Here is a 21,210-nt window from a genome sequence, read left to right as displayed (position 1 = left end):
CCCATCTTTGAAAGTTCAAAAGCAGAAAGACATAAATTAAACCTAAGAATGAATAAGGATTTCAAAGTAATAAAGGTTAATTACGCTCTAGATATGCTCACAGAAAAAAAAAAGTGCATAGCATCTGCAAAAATAAGAATATTCAAAGAATGTTTCCAAAGTAGAGATGTGGGGGAGCATATTACAAAGTAAAGGCAGCAACAGAGTGGGTGGATGGATGTGGATGAGCAGGAAGCCTTGTACCAGCCCAGGCTAGCACATCAATTCTATTGAGTAATTAAGGTTCCTACAGATTAGTCATTACAAACTGTTTACCAGAACAAACTGTACTTTAAATTGAAAGTGTGTTTACCTTGTGTTTTGTGATTTCTCAATAAGATTTGTGTCATATTGATTGGGTCATATCAATCTTGAAAAAAGCTGGTTTAAAAAAAGCATATCATATTTTTATGAAGACTTATAAAAATAATATATTGCATATAGCTGTTCATACCACTCCATGCAAGCAATGTCACTGTAGTAAATGGAGGGGAAAATTCTATTACAGCAATACATGCTTTACTGCACTAATATTTTCTTTTCAATTTTAAGCTATACTAGAAAACAAACTGGACCCTTCAGGAAGCATTTGTTTTAGCTTTTGAAAAAAAGCATTGATTTTAACACTGGAGCATATAATCAGGTTTCAGAAACATTCGGTTCAAAATGATCTTTGGCAATTTGTCAGTACTTCATTTGTCCATCCTCTGAATATTAAATTGTTTAAATTTGTTCTGACCCTCTATCTCACATAAAGTAATTTCCTTTAGAATTATGTCATTATTTTAAAATTACCAGCTTACCATGTTTTTTTATTTCCTATTCCACTTACAAAAACAAGATACCTATGTAATAAGATAAAGGGAGGAGTTTTACATTTTAATTGTATAATTTAAATGATAATGGCTTTGATGTAAAAAATGATTATGGAATAATTAAGAAAGGAACTAAATGACTCAGAGATTGTCTCCTTCTATCTTTTGATATTGTCATCCTCAACACATGGCCTTTCCCAGAAAGGGAAAGAGAATGTGGAAGATTGCACAGTGGGTTTTACAACCAGGCCTACAAATAGCACACATTACATCCAACCATATTTCACTGAACAAAACCCAGGTACTTGGCCCCAAACCAAATGCAAGGGATGATGGTAAATGCAGTCTTTCTGTGTGTCCAGGAAAAGGAAATGGGATGTATTAATATTTAGCAAGTCTCTTAGAGAAAAAGCTTAATTAGATAATGGTGAGCTATTCAAATTTCCTCTATAACTTCTGAAAGTAGTTCAAAGCATTATTACCAAATTCATTTATATGTATACTTTTTTTAGCTTTATGTAGAAAACTTATGAGCAGTTCACACACACACACACACACACACACACACAGAAGCCTTACTACTGATATTCTGAGATATGAAGAAATCTGAATCTATGGCTCATTCATCTCAGAAAGCAGTTTTTTAAAAACTGATGAAGATAAAGTTGTGGATACACCATATTGTCTAATATCAAGTGTGAACTGGAGTTTGGCACTTGCCATCTGCCTCTCCATGGATTAAATCATGAGCAACTGAAGCTGCTGACTCACAGGACCCCCCGAATGGAGCTCAGGGTGGAGACCAGGAATGAGGCACTCTGCACTCTGGGAAAACTGGAAGAACAAGTCTTCAGATAAATAGATATTTTTAGAAGATCTTATGAGCCCAATTCTTGCATGTCCTCATATCTAGAAAAATACTAAAACCCTTCTTGGTGATGTCTGCTCCTCGTGACTAGCAGGAACCTTCACAAAACCAGCAGCAAACTTTGTAAAAATGTGTGCATGGCTGCATGCACCTCCCCCCTTCTCCTTTATCACTTATATCTTGATATAACCTCTTTCTTCTTTGGGGCAGTATTTCAGCATGGTCTGAAATACTGTCTCCTAGGCTGTAGTTAAGTGGACAAAACAAAAGATGTCATGGTCAGTCACTCCTAAGAAGGGACAGGTGAGCCCTGAGGGAACTCAGGAAAGAAACTAAGAATACTGGCCCATAGCTGATGTGCATATCAAAGGAGTGATTCCAGTAAGCCCAAACCTTTTCAGCTTCCCATAGAAATTGGTTTGCTGTAAATCTTTTTCTGTAAATTTCATTATCTGTAAATCTTTTGTTCCTACTACCTTCCCTTTGTTGCAAAAACTCCTATATCCTAGCTTCCCCCTTGCCTCCTCAGAGGGGTTTCTCAGGGCTACCTGAGATGCTCTCTCCCAGGCTTAAGTCCCAATTTTGCCCCAAATAAAACTTAACTCTCAGCTTTCAGCTTGTGCATTTTTTTTTTAAGTCAACACAAGTCAAGCCCAACCACAGACAAAGAACCACCATCTTGCTCTCAACTCCCATCCTGTGGTTAAATTCAAAGAACACACTCTACATGTCCAACTATGCTGCTGAGTTCTAGATTGATACAAACACTCTAGAAAAAAACTAAAATCTATGCTGACTCTGTGATGCCTTTTGATACACTTACCAGAAAGGAAGAAAGTGCCAGATGGAGGTAGAGAAACCAAGAGGACTGTGAATGGTGGGCACAAAACAGCCTCGAATTTGCACTTTGGGTCCTACTTTTAGATTGTGAATAATTTCAGTGTCTGTGCCCAAACTAGTAACAGCGCTTTGTGGAGAATGGAATTAAATCACTAATTACAACTTTTATTTAAAAATGTTCAAAGCCATAGTGGTTGCTCTCTCTGCAAGGAATGGGTCCCACCTTACTAGAAGGGTTCCAACAGTGACAGCCTGATGTCTGATGAAATGGCACCAAGGACTTCATCACTGAGTATGAAGCCTAAATGATATCCACATACCAACCAATGCTCGGATTTCAAGATCTCGTGCCCTTAAATCTCTTTGCTACTAAAAAAAGGAGGGAGTATTATGTATCAAGGCACAGTCCAGTTCTCTACCGTCAGTGTCCTTGGTCCAACAATTATATAGGAAAGGCAAACAACAACAACAACAAAAAAAAACTGATTTTAAACTACAGCTTAAATCAGTGCTTTGTTCCTTTCTTCAAATAGATTTTTCTACTAGCCACCAATTTCTTACAATAAACAAATCCAGAATATTCCAGTTAAGTCATTTTTAACTCAAAATAATATTCAATTTTGCCACCCAAGAGGATATCAAAGGTAATTTATCTAGATAAATGACTATAGAAGATGAAAGTATGAGTAAGCCATACTTCCAGAGGTATGGTTTTCAAAAATGATGCTTAAAGATCCAAAATAACGGATTTTTTAAAAATCTGGGTATATAACTATATCATAATTATATGGTATACATACATATGTGGGTACCCAGAATACCAAAGGTGAATCATCATGTCTTAATGATTAAACCAGGTTAAAACTAGAAATGATAGAAAATCTTGATCTAAAATTAAAAAACCAACAACCCCAGAAGGCCAGGGACTAGTTCTTGATAGCATCACTGGAGTTAATAATTCCAAGAGGGAAAAATATAGCCATGACCGTAAATTAAACTTGGTGTTTCTTGCTGACTAAACTCTGCAAGCTGCTGTTAAAAATGCTTGTTTCTTATCTAGCAAAACATCTGCTTTTTGATGCTAAAAGTGGGACCCTGAGGGAAGTAGTGATCTTTCCCAAGGCAACTTGATTAATAGTAGGCTTCCAAATTTTAGCTAAACGACATTCTGATGAAGCCAGCAGTACTGAATAATTGTTTCCACAAATAATCCTAGGATATATTTCCTTTTTCTCCAGGATTTTAGATGGTAGGACTCTGAGATGCACTGTTTTCCTATTGCACAGCTTTGGCTCCTATAGTTAACCCACAAGTCAGTCGGTGGTGTTTGCTGACCTGAACCATGTGCTGCACGACATCTTAGTTCACTGGTTTCTAGGAGAGAAACCATCTGAATGTGGAGAAACAATAAACAAATAGACGTAATGTTTAAAACAAGGAATTAAATTTATTGCAGTAGAGTGGAAATGCAAGAATAAAACTCTCCTCTCAAATACACAGAGGTGGGCAATCGAGAGTTGCACGAGATATAAAAAGTATTGTTGGCAGTGAATAATCTGTATGCAAAGTGAGGAGAAGATGCTTCAAGGACAAAACAAGGTTTTGAAAAATATGGGAGAGCTGATGGTGGCTTGAAAACATAAAATAAGTCCTTAGAACACACTGGAGGAAATAAGGACAGGAGAGAGAGACGGAGAGGAGAGAGAAAAGGAAAGTGGTATGGGAAGGAAACGGAAAGTCTGCTGAATCAGGAATCACATGACCTGAATTCATGTCTCTGACCCCTCCTGGCCATGCGATCTTGACCAATTCTTATCATCATCATCATCATAACAGCTATAATTTCAGAGAATTTACAATGACCTCAGCCCTTTATACAGATTACGGACTATCTCCTTTAATCCTCCCAGCAATTTTACAAGCAAGATCCTATCATCCCCACTTCCTAGATGAAGAAAAAGATTCAGAAATCATAAATAATCATCCCAAAGTTTTACAACTAGTAGATGTCAGAACCAGGGTTTTTTTCCCTGGCTTGAAAGCCTGTGTATAATTTGAAAGCACCCACAGTGGTGGGGGACACCTCCTTAATGTAACCTCTCAGGACCCCAGTCTCTTCATTTAGAAAGAGATGATCACAATTCCTTCTATAATCACATGAAGATGTGTATCTGCTATCTTTTGCCACAGTAACTTAACTTTCTCTTGGGTCCATGAGAAGACTAAGCAGTCTGCTGGACTTGGCTGGACTTATGGGACCTAAGCATGTGCTGGGTGGTCCTCTGGTTGTTGGTGATCTGGCTGACATCAATGAGATAACTAGTTCTGCTCCCTATGGCCTCTCATCTCCAACAGGCAAGTCCAGGTTTGTTCCCATTACAGAGACAGGGAAAGCATGCATTCCTCTTGAATCCTAGGGTCAGAACTGGCATGACATCAGTTACACCACGTTCTATTAGCTAAGTAAATCACAAGACCAGCATAGATTCCAGAGCTGGGGAAACAGACTTCAAAATCACATTTCAATGTACATATACATGTATGACTGGGTCACTTTGCTATTGACTAGAAACTGGTACAACAGTGTATATCAATTGTAATTTTAAAAAAGGAAAAGAAATCACATTTTAAAAGACATGTGTACATGGAAGAGTGAAAAAATAGGGCCATTTTTCATTCATTCTAGCATAGGATATATGTAAATATGCTATATAAACTGTAAACTGTCACATCATTCCTATCTAAAACCTTTATCTGTCATGGTGTTGCCGCAGCCTTCGCCAAGGTCACAGCTGGAGTCGCTGCAGCTGCAACTTAGAATTGATCCCTGGCCTGGGAACTTCCACATACCATGCATATGGAAAACAAAACAAAGCAAAACAAAAGACAAGACACTGCCACCAATACCAGTACAACTTTTCATTGCTGTCATCTCTCCTAGCTGCTTTTGTGGATAAGAGCTAGACAAAACCATGTCATGAGAATCAGTGCATCGGGTTTTTCTCATGCTCTCTGAACTCACATAAGATTTTTCTCTAGGCCCTTGCCCTAAGACTCTATCCACACTTACTTTCTGTTAAATTAGAAATTTCTTCCAGAATTAAAAAATCAAGGAAAATAATTTCCAGGATTGGTATCATTTATTCTTGGCCTTTCTGAAATTGTACATTCCATCATTTTCTTCCTAAACCAAAATCCCAAATTCATAGTTAAAGTGCTTTAAAACCACACTCCACAGGTTCCTAAGGGACATAGCCTGGGAGGGCATCAGATGAGCACAGGGATTTATGTTAAGCCCTGAAAGTTACTGTGATTTGGACAAAAAAGCTGCTGTAACCAGAAATTCCAAAGATTCCCTATTTTCTGTCTCAAAACTATCCATATATGTTTAAGTCCCCCATGAGCCTACAGGAGGATGTCCACCCTTATCATGTAACTTTTCTAGGCCAGTGGTTCTCAACCCTGGCAAGGCTACATATCAGAAGCACCTGGAGAGCTTTTTAAAAATCCCATGCCCAAATCACACCCAGGACAATCGCATCAGATTCAATGGGGAAGCAACACCAGCTCCAGCATTTTTTTGAAACTACCTATTGATTCCCATGTACCCCCAAAGTTGAGAGCTACTGCAAGGGGCCCTTACCTTCCCCACCTAGGAATAGAAGGCATTGCACTAAATTCCAATGTGTACTAGGTTTCAGTTCTATGTCTCTCTTTGAATTGCTAGCAAAATAGCTTGGCAACTTCTGATTAAACCATTTTGAAACAGTGTAGAATAGAAAGAAGCTCTGGATTCTATGCTGCAGTTAAATCTCTGGTCAGTTACTTACTAGGTACAAGACTTGGAGCAAGTTATTTAACCTCCTTAGCTTCTCTGAACCTTGACTTCCTCCTAAAGGAAAGGGCATAATCCTATCACATAGGCTGTTTAAAGACTCAGTGAGCTTAAGTATATAAAATGCCCCCATAGTAGACAATCAATAAATATCCATTTCTTTCTCCCTTTGCCTGCAGACTCTTGAACAAGCTGCTCAGCATCCTCGGGTGGCCTGCTGTTGACCCTGAGAGCAAAAGGAAAGAACAGCACTCAAACGTACATGACATGGGTCTGTACACAATGAAGGAGTCCAGTTGTCTGCCTTTCACATGCAACTGAAATCCTGCTAATTCTCTTGCAGTGAAATATCATTACATCTCTGCTTGTTAGGGCTCTCTCCATGGGGAGGGGGTGGTGAGGGGGTGGGGTGTCCAAATGGCATTTGCTCTGTCCAAAAACATCACTGATGGTGTCTTTATTTTCTTCTCCATCAGCTCAGCAGGGCTTATGCAGACAAAGTTTGAGGGAAAGGCCACATAGGGAAGCATGGCCAAGGACCTGCCAGCCTCCCTCTGCACCAGACTGGTGCACCAAAAAAGCAAAGAACTAAAAATGACCTCAGAGTAAAGCAATATCACCATTGCAGCTACAGAACAGCAAAATGATCTCTGGATAGTAGAACTGTTTTCTTTGCTAAACATAAGTTTCCTGGACAGGAATGCACGGCTGCAAACATACCTCTGCACAATGGAGTATCATTAAATCTCTATCGTTTTTTTACAAAAGGCTGGCGCCACAAAGCAAATGGCTTTTTCTATTTTTTGGTCTCTCTGCATTTGTAACAAATAAGAGATGCAGTTAGACTTTCCCTAAATGTATTTTTAAATTATTAAACCTATTTTCTTGGTTCTGACTCATTTTCCAATTACAGAAGATCTTTATAAATTAAGACTGACCGAACGGGAGCAAAGCAGAAATTGTAAGAATATTATTGATTAAATGATATGTCACTGAATGTCATCCACTTAAACAGTCATTGCAAAATGACCAATCTGTGGAACTCTGCCCTCAGCAGCCCCTCAACCATGCAATTTAGGACAAGTCATGCTGCCCCCATCCTCAACCTTATTCTGGTAAACTTCCCTTATACTCCAGTATCACCAAGCCTGCACCCCATTGTGGTGATTAATTACATGTTGGTGCTCACAGCTTTCCTTGTCTTCACTTTGTTTCTTATTAAAGTCAAAGATTTTTTAAAAAACTAACATGCTTAGCTTCCATGGCACAGGGACTACCTAGCCAATATTTAAGCCTATGCAAAATGGAACTGTTTTGATCAGAAATACTGAGTTGTTAGTGAATGTTGTATTTCTCCCTGATCTTACATCTCACTGAAATTGGTTTTTATCACCACTTAAGTCTTACACATCTATTTATTTGTATTATTTACGTCTGCAAATTCTATGCCAGAGGTCTACAAACTCTGGCCATGGGTCAGATCAGGCCCACCATTTGTTTTTGTACATAAAGTGATTGTTTACCTAGTCACATCCACTCCTTTGCATATTGTCTGTGGCTGCTTTCCCATTACAAAGGCAGAGCTGAGTAGTTGTGACAAAGTCTGGTCTGAAAAGCCAAAAACATTTATTATCTGGCCTCTTCCAGAAAAAGTTAACTAAGACCTGTTCTAAACACTAGGTTTCCTAAGAACAAGGATTTTTGCTATAAACTCAGTGACCTGCACAAAGTAGGTGTTAAGTGTGCATCCTTTGCATAAATAAATTATGTGAAATATGTTTATCATCTCAGCCACAAAAACACTGTTCAGGTGCAGGGCTTCAGAAAGAAAACAAGCAGATGTGCGTTATTTACAGATTTAAAAACCTGGAGAAATCCTAAAGATGAACAAATCCCTAAATTTTCAGCTGAGGAGACGGAGGTCCAGAAAGCTGACTTGAGTCTCCCAAGGTCAAGCCCAAGGAGAAGTGGGGCCTACTCCAGCAGCATATTTGTTTTTCCTTTAATTAATAAGGCACTCTGTGAAGTTAGCCTGTTCTCAGGAGGGCCAAGGTTTTGAACACAATATGCATGCAATAATAATCACACTTATTTGGAACTTTCAATTCTGACTTATTCCCTGAAGTTCTTTAAATGCTCACTACCCCAATACATTTTCATAAATTTGATTTGTGAATGTTATGCATGCATTGAAGAACCTAAAGTGCAGCCTCTTTTTTTTTTTTTTTTTTTAACAAACTGTGTTAATTAAACTGATGCCCAGAGAAAGTTCCGGTGCCCGGTGAATGATTACTCCATCCACCACCTATCTGTTTTGACAAAAATTTGTCCAGATCCGATATCCCAAAGTACTGGCTTGAATTTTAAGGCATCCACCTACTCCCTGAAGTGCAAGAGAAAGAATAATTTAATTCTGCCAAGTCACACTAAAAAGTAGAAAAGGATTGCCTAGCACAGCTCGATTTCTCTGTCTCTTGCCAATATTGGCTGAGAAAGAAATGCTGGGTGGTTTGGTGTCTCCAATGCACTAAGGCAATTTTTCTTATATCATCATTTATTTTTTTCCTCCCCAAGTTCTTTCTAATTCAGTCCCATAAAGGAAAGATCAGAGACAGAAATAAATCAGGGAACAGGTCTGCAAGGCCTGGAACCCACAGTCACAGCTCATTTCACTCACTAGAAACCACTGGTTAGACTCCCTAGTCAGCCAGGCACTGTGATGGGCACTCGGGGAGATAGAAAGCCATTTGGGCCCCAGAAAGAAGGGACATTTCATAGAGGAGAGAGATAAAGAGAGGATGACATGGGTCATCTGAGACCATGAGGTGGGTCCACTGAGTCCATGAGGTAAGCCCAGAGTGCAGTGAGGACCCTGAGGGACACCAAGGCCAGACTGTCCCCAAGGTCAAGTTAAAAGTTAGATAAAAAGGAGAAGTAGGAACAAATTCCGTGAATGTGAAGTTATATGTTCAAAGACAAGGAAGTAAGAGAAAACAGGAAATATTTATGGGAGTGGAAACAGTCTAGTATGTCTGGAGCCTCAAGTGGAAAGTGAACCTAAAACTGAAGGCTCAGATCTTTAAGCTTTGACAATGTACAACTTACAACAAGCACTTGCTCCAGTCTGTTCTCAGTGCTAGACTTGGCACCAAGACCTCCTTTAAGGTGGAGTTCTCATTGTGACTCAGCGGAAATGAATCCAACTAGCATCCATGGATGCGGGTTAAATCCCTGGCCCTACTCGGTGGGTTAAAGATCTGGCATTGCCGTGAGCCGTGGTGTACGTTGCAGATGCAGCTCGGATCTGGCATCGCTGTGGTGTAGGCTGGCAGCTGTAGCTCTGATTCTACCCCTAGCCTGGAAATTACTATATAAAAAGCAAAAAAAAAAAAAAAAAGAGAGAGAGAGAGAAGATATCCTTTAAGGTGAAAAAGGTATCTTCAAGGTTAATCTTCTGGAGAGCAGGGAACTCAGTGGCCTCCTGGTTCTAATCTCCCATCCAATTTTATTCAAACATCCTAAATAGAAGATAGTCTGCCCCTAGTTTGAACACTTCCAGAGACATGGTGCTTACTGCCTCAGGAAGTATCTTATAAGAAAATTTTCTACGTCAAATTAGAAATTGCCTTCCTCTAACTTCTTCCCAACTTCCATATGACAGTGGCCAACAACTTTTCTGTGAAGAAAGGCTCAAATCACAGTAAACAGAGCCCAGAGATCAGGTTTTGAACTTTATGCAGACTTAATACCCGACTCACCACATTCCAAGATGCAGTTTATTTCCATCTCCCCAAGAAATGCAGGTCATCCCAGAACCAAGGATCTTCTGAATCAGGACATGTCTCCAAGGGTGATTGAGCACCTGTACCCTGAACATCTAGACCCAAGAAACAAAGAAGGCCAGAGGAACCAAAAAAAAAAAAAAAAAAAAAAAAGGGCAAAATATAGAAGCCAAAGCACATAGCTCCATGGGTAGGAGCTAAACGGCAAAAGCTGGAACCAGGCAGACAAGTCCTGGAGGAAGTGGAATCATGTTGCAGTGGTTCAGCTGCATGTCTCAGATTCACGGGATATAAGAGAAGCTATGCAACCATAAAGGCACTTTAACTTATGACCAAGAAAAGAACAGGTGCAATCTTAGAGACAGAAACTATAATGTTACAGGGAGAAAATGTAATATTACTTAGATGTTATTTATAATGTTAAGTCAGAAAATATAATGTTACTCAGTTACAGGGAGAAGGCAGAATTACTCAAATCCTATTTTGCTTTCCTCCTCGCTACTGAGAAAGTGATGCTGACTCTACAGAGAAGATGACACATTGTCAATTAATGGAAGCTAGGGATGGATGAAAAGACAGTAAGATACCCATAAGTGCAGTTTTACATTTGTTCGAGGGCCTGGCCCAGATTAATTCCAAGACAGTGGAAGAAACTTCAGGTGCTATCCAAACTGCAAATCTGTGCAAAACCATGGTCAATGAGCACAGAGTCAAAGACCAGAGCCAAGCTATCACCATCTCAGTTACCAAAAAGAGAAGTAGTTAGATTCTGTGAAAAATGTGAAATTTTAGATAGCCATAGTACTAATAAATATACAGGAGAAGCTTAGAACCAAGTAGTGAGGGAGAAGCCATGACTAAACATACCATAAGCAATTAGTACTGAAAGAGGCAAATGCAGAACTGATGAAGCAAACTGCTCACCATGCCCAAACTGTTCCAAGCACTTAATCCTCAGACCAACCCTAAGAGGTAGGTGCTATTGTTACCCCATTTCACAGATGAGAAAACTAAGGCACATACTTTATGTAACTTGCCCAAAATTGCACAGCTAGTAACTGGCAGAACTAGGAACGGAACCACCATCAGTGCTGCCTCCCCAAAGAATTCAAAGGTTGGTATGGAGGGGACTTTGAGAAGGAAGAGGAATTGGACAAAGTTGAAGGATTAAAGTAAATTGGAGAGTGAGATCGAGCCAGGACCTGGGGAGGTATATGGGGACCATGAATACCTCACTGGAGCTCAAGGGGACATGATGAAGACTGAGAAAAATATGATGACAAGCATGAGGCCAGATTTAGAGCATCTTACATGGGACGAAAGGAGACTGGCTTTCAGTTCCATTCCCAGGTGTGCTTGAGCCTTTCATGAACACCTTTCAAATTTTCTCTTTGCTTCTAAGATCTCCCTTCTTATCTTATTAAAGGCGCTTTTAGTTGAAAGTAATGTAAATCTTTTCAAAAATGCAAATGCCAAAGGAAAATGTTTGGGAAGGGGAACTTCACTGGGAAAATTCAAGGTCAGGAAGAGCAATTGAGCCTCACAAGGGCCGTGAACCCAATATTCTATGTCAAAAGATGAAGTCCCAGTGACCTTTCAGTTGGCATTGCTGATGAGGGTGAGACCTAGGAAAGCCCCAGTTATGTGTATCTGTATCTTGTCTCCCCATCTAAACAAGTATTTTATAACTTCTATCTCTGACAAACACAGTAAGAAATGCATTCTGTATCAAGACCTAGTTTACACATATTTACAATCATAAACAGTATATTATCCCCCAGGATAATACATACAGCCCAGGACCCATACTCAGAACATTTGTTGGCTGATTGGTTAATGACTGGTGAATATATTGCTTTCCTAATATTTAGAATAAAATAATCATAAAGATCCAGGAGTTCCCATTGTGGCTTAGCGGTAACAAACCTGACTAGTAACCATGAGGATGTGGGTTCGACCCCTGGCCTCGCTCAGTGGGTTAAGGATCCAGCGTTGAGGTGAGCCATGGTATAGGTTGCAGATGTGGCTTGGATTCTGCCTTGCTGTGGTTGTGGCGGAGACCAGCATCTGCAGCTCCAATTTGACCCCTAGCCTGGGACCTTCTATATGCCACAGGTGCAGCCCGAAAAAGTAAATAAGTAAATAAATAACATAATCATAACGATTCAGAGAAAATAGACTATAGAAATTATCTTACATGAGGACTTTCAACGTTATTTTATCAAATGATTCTTCTAAATAAAATTTTTTTTTCTTAATTGAAGTAAAGATGATGTATAATGTCTTTGTTTCCGGTGTACAGCAAAGTGATTCATGTGTGTGTGTGTGCGCACACACACATGCACACTCATATATATTCTTCTTTAGATATTTTTCTATTATTGGTTATTATAAGATATTGAATACAGTTCCCTGTGTTATACAGTAGAACCTTGTTGTTTATCTATTTTATATAGAGTAGTATATATCTGTTAAACCCCAAATCCTACTTTATATCTCCCTTCCCTTTTCCCCTTTAGTCACCACAAGTTTGTTTTCTATGTATGTGGGTCTGTTTCTGTTTTGTGACTAAATTCATTTGTATCATATTTTTAGCTTCCACATATAAGTGATATCATATGATATTTTTCTTTCACTTACCATGATAATCTCTAGATCCATCCATGTTGCTGCAGATGGTATTATTTCATTTTTTTTTATAGCTGAGCAATATCCCACTGTGTGTGTGTGTCTGTGTGTGTATTTATATCCATTCATCTATTGATGGACACTTAGGTTGCTTCCATGTCTTGGCTATTATAAATAGTACTGCTATGAACTCCAAATGAAATCTCAACCAAAGGTCAATATATAAGGTACAGGGTCAAAAATTTATTAACACTATACTCAGTGCAGAGAAAACAGAACTTTTTAAATTTTTCTGTAATGGATCTGATTTTTTAAAATCCTCTTACCACCAAACCTGCTCCCCAATATCCAGACACCACATTGGATAGATGGGGCAGAGGAAGGGAGAAATGAACAAATGCATTTCAATTTAGTAAACTCAGTCTCATTTTCACTGACTCAGCTTTTCTGGTTTTCTCTCCCTCCCAGGTCCTCTCCAAGAAGGTATGTACAGGGAGTACATGTGGCCTTGTGGCACTGGAGGTTGGCATGGGGATCAGAGAAGAACTCACACTCTACCACCACCTCCTGCTGGTTCCTGGGTCCACATGAATATGATTGGTCAACCCCACAACTATATCCCAGGCATTCTGCTGACTCCCTCTGCTGACCATCTATAGCAGATATAATTCACAGACTATTCTTTCTTGGTCTGGTCAGGCCCAGGGTCTCCCTTCTCTCTTGGCCCCATTTCAGCTCTCACCAACCCAGCAGGGCCCTTAAAGTGACCCTTCTACAGTCCTGACCCCAAAGTCCTATCTTACAGCCTCAGCAACATGGCCAGAGACACCACACCACCCCTTCCCACCTCTGGCAATCTTCCCAGCCAGGCTCCCTAAGAAAGGAGCTTTGCTCTATTCAGGAGCTAAGGCCAGGCCCTCACTTTCACCAAATGGATTCCAGCTTGCAGAGGGTACACTTCAAGGTAACCTCCCAGAGCCTTGAATGGGAGCAGCACAAAAGACCAGCTTCCCTCAATCTACTAATTCAGCCCCCTTCACAGATTTAACCAGTAAGGGGAAACAGCACATGTGCCTTTCTTCCCATTCCTCTATCTCCCCTCTTCTTCCCACAGCCTCTCAGGCTGGGAGGGGCAGGTTCTCTTCCTTCCTCTTTCTCATCAATTAGAGCATTTTCCTGTTCTTTCCCCCTCTTCCTCTAGAGTTATAATGGTGAACACAGTGGAGACAGAGACCATTTCAGGTTCATAAAAGAACCTAAATTCAAAGGTGTCTCAAAATTGCAATACCCACTTTATGTAAAACAAGTGAAAATGAAGCCAGGATGCTCAGAGTCCCACTTGCTTGCTAGGCTCTCCCTTACTCTTCTCAGAGCCCCTAAGGAATATCTAAGGAATCCCAGAGATATTGAAACACACTGGGGAAACCACTGATACAATCCAGCTCTCCAACAGAACTTTCTGCAATGATGGAAACATGTCATGTCTACACTATCTGTTATGGTAGCCACTAGTCACATGTGGCTATGGAGCACTTGAGATGTAGGTAGTGCAACTGAGAAACTGAATTTTTAATTTCATTCATTTTTTTTTCTTTTTTGGCTGTACCTGTGGCATATGGAAGTTCCGGAGCTAGGGGTCAAATCAGAGCAACAGTCAACACCTCAGCCACAGAAACGTCGGATTTGAGCCGCATCTGCAACCTACAGCAATTCCAGATCCTTAACCCACTGAGTAAGACCAAGGATAGAATCCACGTCCTCACAGAGACAACATCTGGTCCTTAACCCACTGATAATAGGAACCCAAATTTCATTAAATTGTAACTAATTTAAATAGCTACCATATTGGATAGCCTTGACCATTCATTGTACAAATAGAAGGACGACGAGGCCCAAAATCCCTCACCAAACTTATGGTAGTCTTAGCACAAAGATTCAGGTCCCATCTTATCTCACCCATTCTTTCCACCACTTCTCAGCTGTCGCATCCAGGTCACTGTCTAGCACAGTGCTTCCTGGCTGCTTCCTACTTTGCTGAGGTATGCTGGGGGTTTCTTACAGCATGTATTCTTACACCATGAAACTTGGTTTGGATCCAAGCATTCCTTTTTTAAAGAAGGGAATCTGATCTGTCCAGAACTTTAACCGTCAAGGGTGAAGGTCTGAAGAATGCTGCTATAAAAATTTCAGCATAGTGTGAGCTCAGCTATAATGACATCCGGATGAGTGGTCCCCATGGATCTGGTATTTTGAGCATCCACAAGTGCAAGTGAACTTCTTCATCAGAAAATGTGACTTCCTGATAGATCTTGATGGCCACAGCAAAACAGCACAACCAGGTGAGAGGACATTTGGTAAGGAGATGTGGGAGCTGGGAAAAGGCTTTTCATTAACAAACACACATTCTTAGGCAAGCCCTCTACCTGTACTGGGCCCCCATTTCATAGTCTATAAAATATACAATGGGCTACCCCCTCCTCCCTTATTTCAAGGATGTTATAAAGATGAATCAGCAAAATATATGAGATGCTCCTTATTCCTATGAAGAAAAGCACTCTATAAAGTTTCAAATTTCTCATTATCAAACACGAAAGTCAAGGTTTTTTTTAAGTATAAGATAGGTAAAATCAAGCATCTTTTATCACTTTCTGCCAAAAATTATCATACTGTTAACATGGGACTACACTGGTGTGCATTTAACTGGAAACCTCACATTGGAGACTATTCTACTGTTATTTAAAAGTTGAGCAATGATTCACAATGACAGGAGCCAAATTTCTTTGCTATCTCCAGTTGCAGGGAGTAACGGATTTTAAAAAGACATATTTATAATCTGTGCACATATTTTCACCAGCTAGTAAGTTGAAAAGCTTAAAGGAAGTTGGGTGTGGGATTTCAGGAAAATACAATGGAAACTCGAATCATCTGTGTCAACTTTACCTTTTGCCTTGAACAGTAAAAATTATAATAATGACATTCTATCCTGTTGTAGCCAAAGAAGAAACCGCAGAAACACAGCTTTGGAGCATCTTGGTCCCACCCTTTGGGCTATGGATGTACATGCATGAGTCAGCAGCCTGGGGAGCCAATGACATATACAGCAGAATAGTAGAATCAATTGCTTCCTCCTTCACTCTCCCACATCAATCTGCTTATGCTTCCATTATAGGGCTTGCCATATTGTGTTTTAGTAATTAATTACTATCCCACAAGACAGTGCGCTTCTAGAGGGTAAAGCCTGTGTTATTTGTATCTGTATCCCATGATGGGCAGGTGGAAAATTATCATTGTATTGGGTAATCACTGGTGCACTGGGAACCAACACTTTCAACTCCAAGTGCCCCCAAAGCATCAAAGTCACCCAAACTCTGTGCACATGATTGATCTTAGATTGGCAATATTTATTCCAATATAAATAAGCTTGATTCCAGAGTTATAACCAAGGCTTCAACCTCACTAGTGGAGAAATACTAGCACATTAGCTAAACCAGAAAATCTCAGCCAATTTCCTCCCTAGCCATGAAACACAAGATGCTTACATTGGATGTTTGGTTTGTAACCTGTTTATGCCAGTACCCCAATACCCCATAAGCATCCTCACCCCCACATCTGAGATTTGATTCACAAGTATTCTGAACATTTGTATCCAGTCTGGAGTCTGAATTCATTCATATGACCTTTCAGAACAAATTGGCTACTGGTTTCTTGGAAGTAAAGAAAACTCTGAGGTAAAGACGCAAAGGGCAAATTCCAATAATAAGCCAAAATGTCAACACTGATAGGGACTTTCAGGATTATATGGTCCACCCCCTCACTTTTTCAACAAAGTGACGTAGCCAGTGTTCCATGGCTATGCAGCAACAGAGCAAGGACTTGAACTCAGGTCTCTACATACACTCCTGGTCTAGGTTGGGTGAACAACGTCCCTAATTTTCCCAAAATTCTTAATACATGAAACTTGCCATTTTCAAAGCAGAACAGCCCAGGCCAACTGTCTCTGTTTGCCTAAGACTGCAAGGTTTCCAGGAAATAGGACCTTCAGGGCAAAAACAGGAAAAGCCCCAGGCAAACTGGTACCAGCCGGTCAGACTAAGTCCAGTGCTCCCTTTCCTACATAAATCTGCCGCTGTTATCAGTCTCCTAAAATGCTGTGCTGGTTCTGCCTCAAATGCTTAAGCCCAGTAAAAGCCCAGCAATAAGAAATAACATTTGATAGCTGTTGCACAGCTGTGTCCCCTTTACGAGGGATAAAATTCTATCCATTAATTATAACACATAAATGATCAAAACTAGAGTCTCAAGATTCTCTATGAATTTTTTAAAATAATTTTCAGGTCTTTAAATAATTAAAAGTTCAAAAAATTCAGGGGGAAGAAAATGAGCATCATGAAAAAGAGCATTATGAAGCCAGTCCTCTTTAAGTATCAAACTATTATTCTATGTCCAAACTAATCAAGTTGTTGCTGCTGAGAAAAGAAGGCCATGGAAGCCTCACAAAGTTATGCTGATTAATTATCCCAAGAGTCATTACAGAATGCAACCATTACTCACAAGGCACTCCTCTGACACTGTAATTAGCCTACAAACCTTGTGATTCCAGGGAAGGCTTCAGAGCCTGTGCTTAAAATTCCTACAGCATTTCCCACAAGGGAGCTGGAGCTGATATTTCAGGCTCTTTGAGGGGACCTGGGATTCTGAGTGCATGATAGCTCCATTCATAATACACGTATCTTTCTTCCCTCCAACTTCAATCAGCAGTTTCACAAAATCAGGTCGTCAGGAGGATTTGATAGGAAAGTGTTGCTGGATTCAGCCAATCCTACAGCCATGAAGTCATAGACTAACTGGTCAGACACCTCATTGGGAATTTCATATATGCACACTTTCCACCTCACAACCATTCTTCAAGGCCAATGTCATTTTCTCACATATATGAGTGAGACACTGAAGCTCTGAGCACTCAGAGACTCCTAGGTGACAGAGCTAGTGAGAAACAGTGCCAGTCTGAGTATGGGTCTCTCTCGTACCCAATTCCAGGTCCTTTCCTCCAGCAGATCTCCTCCCTGATGTCCCCTCCCCTCCAGAGAAGCTGTTCAACTCCCACATTTTGAGAAGTTTGAGCTTGTAAAGGATAGCATGTGTCACACTGTATATATGAGACTTAAGTTACCTGGTGAGGCTTAAGAAGATGATGGGCTCCAGGGTAGACATTTACAACCAGCCTCTTGTTTATACTTCCTGATGCAGGAGATAGGTGGGCTCTGGGATAGCTGTTTATACCCAGCCACCTATCTATATACTTCAGAACAGAAACAGCAACAGGCACAAGGCAAATAATTGGTTCTTGTCTTCTGTGGACATGTTAAACAATGGTCAAAACAGGGGCAGAGAGGGGATAAGCCCTGCTTCGGCAAGAGCTCACATACTTCCCATTCTCCGGGTCAGGGAGACCCCAATTACACATGCTCAGAGAGATCCCTCTGGGTCAGAAAGGAAGGGGGTGCCAGGCCATAAAACTTCTGGATAACCTTCCCACCATGCCTTACTTGGGAATCCATCCTGGCCAAAAGATTCACATGCAGATCAGGGAGTGCCCTGGGTCTTCAGGTGTGAAAGATAAAACAAGATAATGGGCCAAAGGGAAACAAAGACCTGGAAGAATTTCCCCACGTAAGTGGTTGAAATCACCTCTCTGCACTTCCCATTCAGGGGGATGCCCAAAACCACACTCCTCCCTTGGGTGTGTATTGCTGCTTTGCTTCTGCCGTAGATAAACAGACTAATTCTCTGTGTGCTCTCCCACATGTTGTACTGTGTTCTAACAACAAACTAAGTACCTGCTTTTACAGTCTTTGCCTCCTTGAAACATTCTTGCCCAGATTCAGTTCCTGAGCAGAGAATTAAGATCTCGCTTCAAACCATCACTCACTGTTGTGTTTCCAATATCTCCAGGAAAAGGAAAATACCTACTCTCCCTACTAAATGGAGAGAAAAAAATTCCACCTTATAATTAAATGTATTTACCAAAACCCCATCTGTTAGTTAAAAAATACATAAACCAGTTAAGGCATTTTCCAATACAGCCACAGTTAATAAGCTATGAAATGCATGATCTTACATATGATCTGCCATATGGAAATCGCATCTCTGGTTATAGGCTGGCTACTATCCCTATACAAATCTACAGTCCATACTCCATACAGGGATAAATACCTTGCTCCATTGAAAGCGGTTATCTGGATCCTTATACATTTAGGAGAAATACAAAAGACAATAAGTTATAACGCAGCAAGTGACAAGAATGGAAACCTGGAACATAGGCTTTTCTGGGGGGGGAAAAAAAAACTCTTACCTTTGGCTTGGCTCCGTTTTTATTCTCTCCCTTTAAAAAACAAACTGAAAAGAAACTTCCAGTAATTTCAGCTAGAAAATTAACATTCCAGATTGCTCTCCTTCCTGAGGATGATGATCATCTGATTTACTGCCTCCTTGCCTGGTTTAAATCAGTAAAGAACATTAAGCACAAGTTCTAGATATATTTGAAAAGACAAATTTGCTATTGCAAAGGGCACTGCTGCAAGCAGCCAAAGGTTTCAATGCCTTAACCATTAATAAATCCCCTGGAGTCTTTGAAACTTTCTCAGCAAGATCATCCAAATAGCAAGCTCCCAGCCCCCTTGGGATGGAGCTCTGTGAGTTTCTAACCTGGGGTTCTGGTCCTATTAACTTTTCTTTTTGTGCATTTGGCAGGTATTTCTGCTTCCTTGGCTGCTGTGGGGCTCCGGGAATGGTCTTCTCTATCATCCTACAGGCCTCACTCTCTGCAGTAGGTCCCCTGGTGAAGAAAGGCCTTTGGGGAAAGCCAGGAAACACATCCAGAATTTCTGCCATTCTATCATGTTGTAGAGACATTACATGACTATTTTTAAAAACAAGGTTTGAGAGTTACAAATCTGGAGCTATCAGAGGACTAAATTGGAAGCAGGGAGGTGGAGGGAGATTTCATACACTCTGAATAATTGGAAATGCAGAGTTTTACACAAAGATAATTTTTAAAGTGAATGCTCTCCTTCTAAAAGGGGCTCATAGAAAAGCTCTTAACAGGCAATTCTCCCCAGCCCCTTCCAAACCCAATTCACATTCTGATGCAGTTAAAGCAGGACCTTTCGGAAATTTGAGTTGTTCCAAGGGAACATTGTACTTCTACAGTCCTCAAAAGGTTTTCAACAAGCATGAAAGTCCCATGTGTATGGGAACCCATATGACCCAAATAACCAGGGAGCAATGAGCCTTTGCACCTTTGGGTCCAGGAGGGAGGTATATGAGCTGCTCTCTCTTCCAGCTCAGACCCCAGGGCCCTGGGCAACAAGCTCGTCTCTCATACCACCTCATCAGTAAGCTCATTCCCTACTTTGTTTGCAATTCCCCTGGAGGTGGGCAGAGGAAACAGGACAAGATAAAATCAAAGTAATCACTGCTGCTACTTTTGAACAGCTCTGATGGAAGACTTACTACATGAGAGGCTGTAGTTAGCACTAGGGACAAGGAGGATTTAGGATTACACACGAATTTCAATTAACCATGTTAAACCTATTGCTCTAGCCCTGCCTGCTGTCAACTCCCCAGAAAAGATAAACTTCTCCCCTCAGAGCCATGATTTTGGACCCTCTCAGCCCTCCTCCTTCTGCTGATTTGAGAAAACTGCTGAATCACACTGGCTTTCTTCCCCAGCAAAGAGACGATCTGGTTGCAAACCTCCTCAATCCTAAGAGTTCATTCCCTCTATCCTCACCCAAAAAGTGCTTCTTCCCTCTTTCTTTGTCCAAGGAGAAAGGGCATTTTTTCCTCCAAGCAACTTATTAAATTTCTCATCACTCTTTGTCAATAAGGAATCAGTCTCACCCCTGGCCTTAGCTCTTTTCCAAAAAATGTCTGAGCCAAGGAAAGCTGGGGATTCCTGGCGCCATGGAGAGCCGGTCTTCTTCTATTAAGATGCTGAGCTGAGTAACCACCATTGACTTGCAGGTCCTCCCCGCTGAAATAATAATCACCCCTTTATTTAGATCCAGCAGTTTGCAATGGTCTGTCCCAGGAGTTGGCTAGGTCCCCATCTGCCAACATGAAAAGTAAGCTGTGGAAAGGGTGCCCAGAGAAATGCCAAGAGCATCAGGCTGGGAGTCAGAAACTGAAACTGACATTAATTAAGCAGTAAGGTGAGGTGCTCCCATTGTGGCTCAGAGGGTTAAAAACCCAACATAGTTTCCATGAGGATCCAGGCTCAATCCCTGGTTCTGCTCAGTGGGTTAAAGATCCAGCATTGCTAAAAGCTGTTGTGTAGATCACAGATGTGGCTTGGATCTGCTGTTGCTATGGCTGTGGTGTAGGCCTCAGCTGCAGCGCTGA

At 40.7% G+C, this 21,210-nt stretch overlaps 1 long non-coding RNA gene across 4 annotated transcripts in view; it reads right to left on the bottom strand.

The window, feature by feature from the left end:
- Nucleotides 1–21,210, bottom strand: part of LOC102165712 — a 640,592-nt gene that overhangs the window by 535,399 nt on the left and 83,983 nt on the right. Inside the window, exon 1 of one of the 4 annotated variants that reach the window (XR_001307769.2) lies at nt 19,160–21,087. The exons of the other annotated variants lie outside the window; for them this stretch is intronic. This is a non-coding gene — a long non-coding RNA (uncharacterized LOC102165712). Of the gene's footprint in view, nt 1–19,159; nt 21,088–21,210 lie in introns of those variants that run through there. 4 annotated transcript variants of the gene reach the window in all.

This window comes from Sus scrofa, chromosome 3, assembly GCF_000003025.6.
Source record: "Sus scrofa isolate TJ Tabasco breed Duroc chromosome 3, Sscrofa11.1, whole genome shotgun sequence".
NCBI lineage: Eukaryota > Metazoa > Chordata > Mammalia > Artiodactyla > Suidae > Sus > Sus scrofa.
The sequence above is the reverse complement of the archived record's forward strand: the minus strand, read 5'-3'. Positions and strand labels throughout refer to the sequence as shown.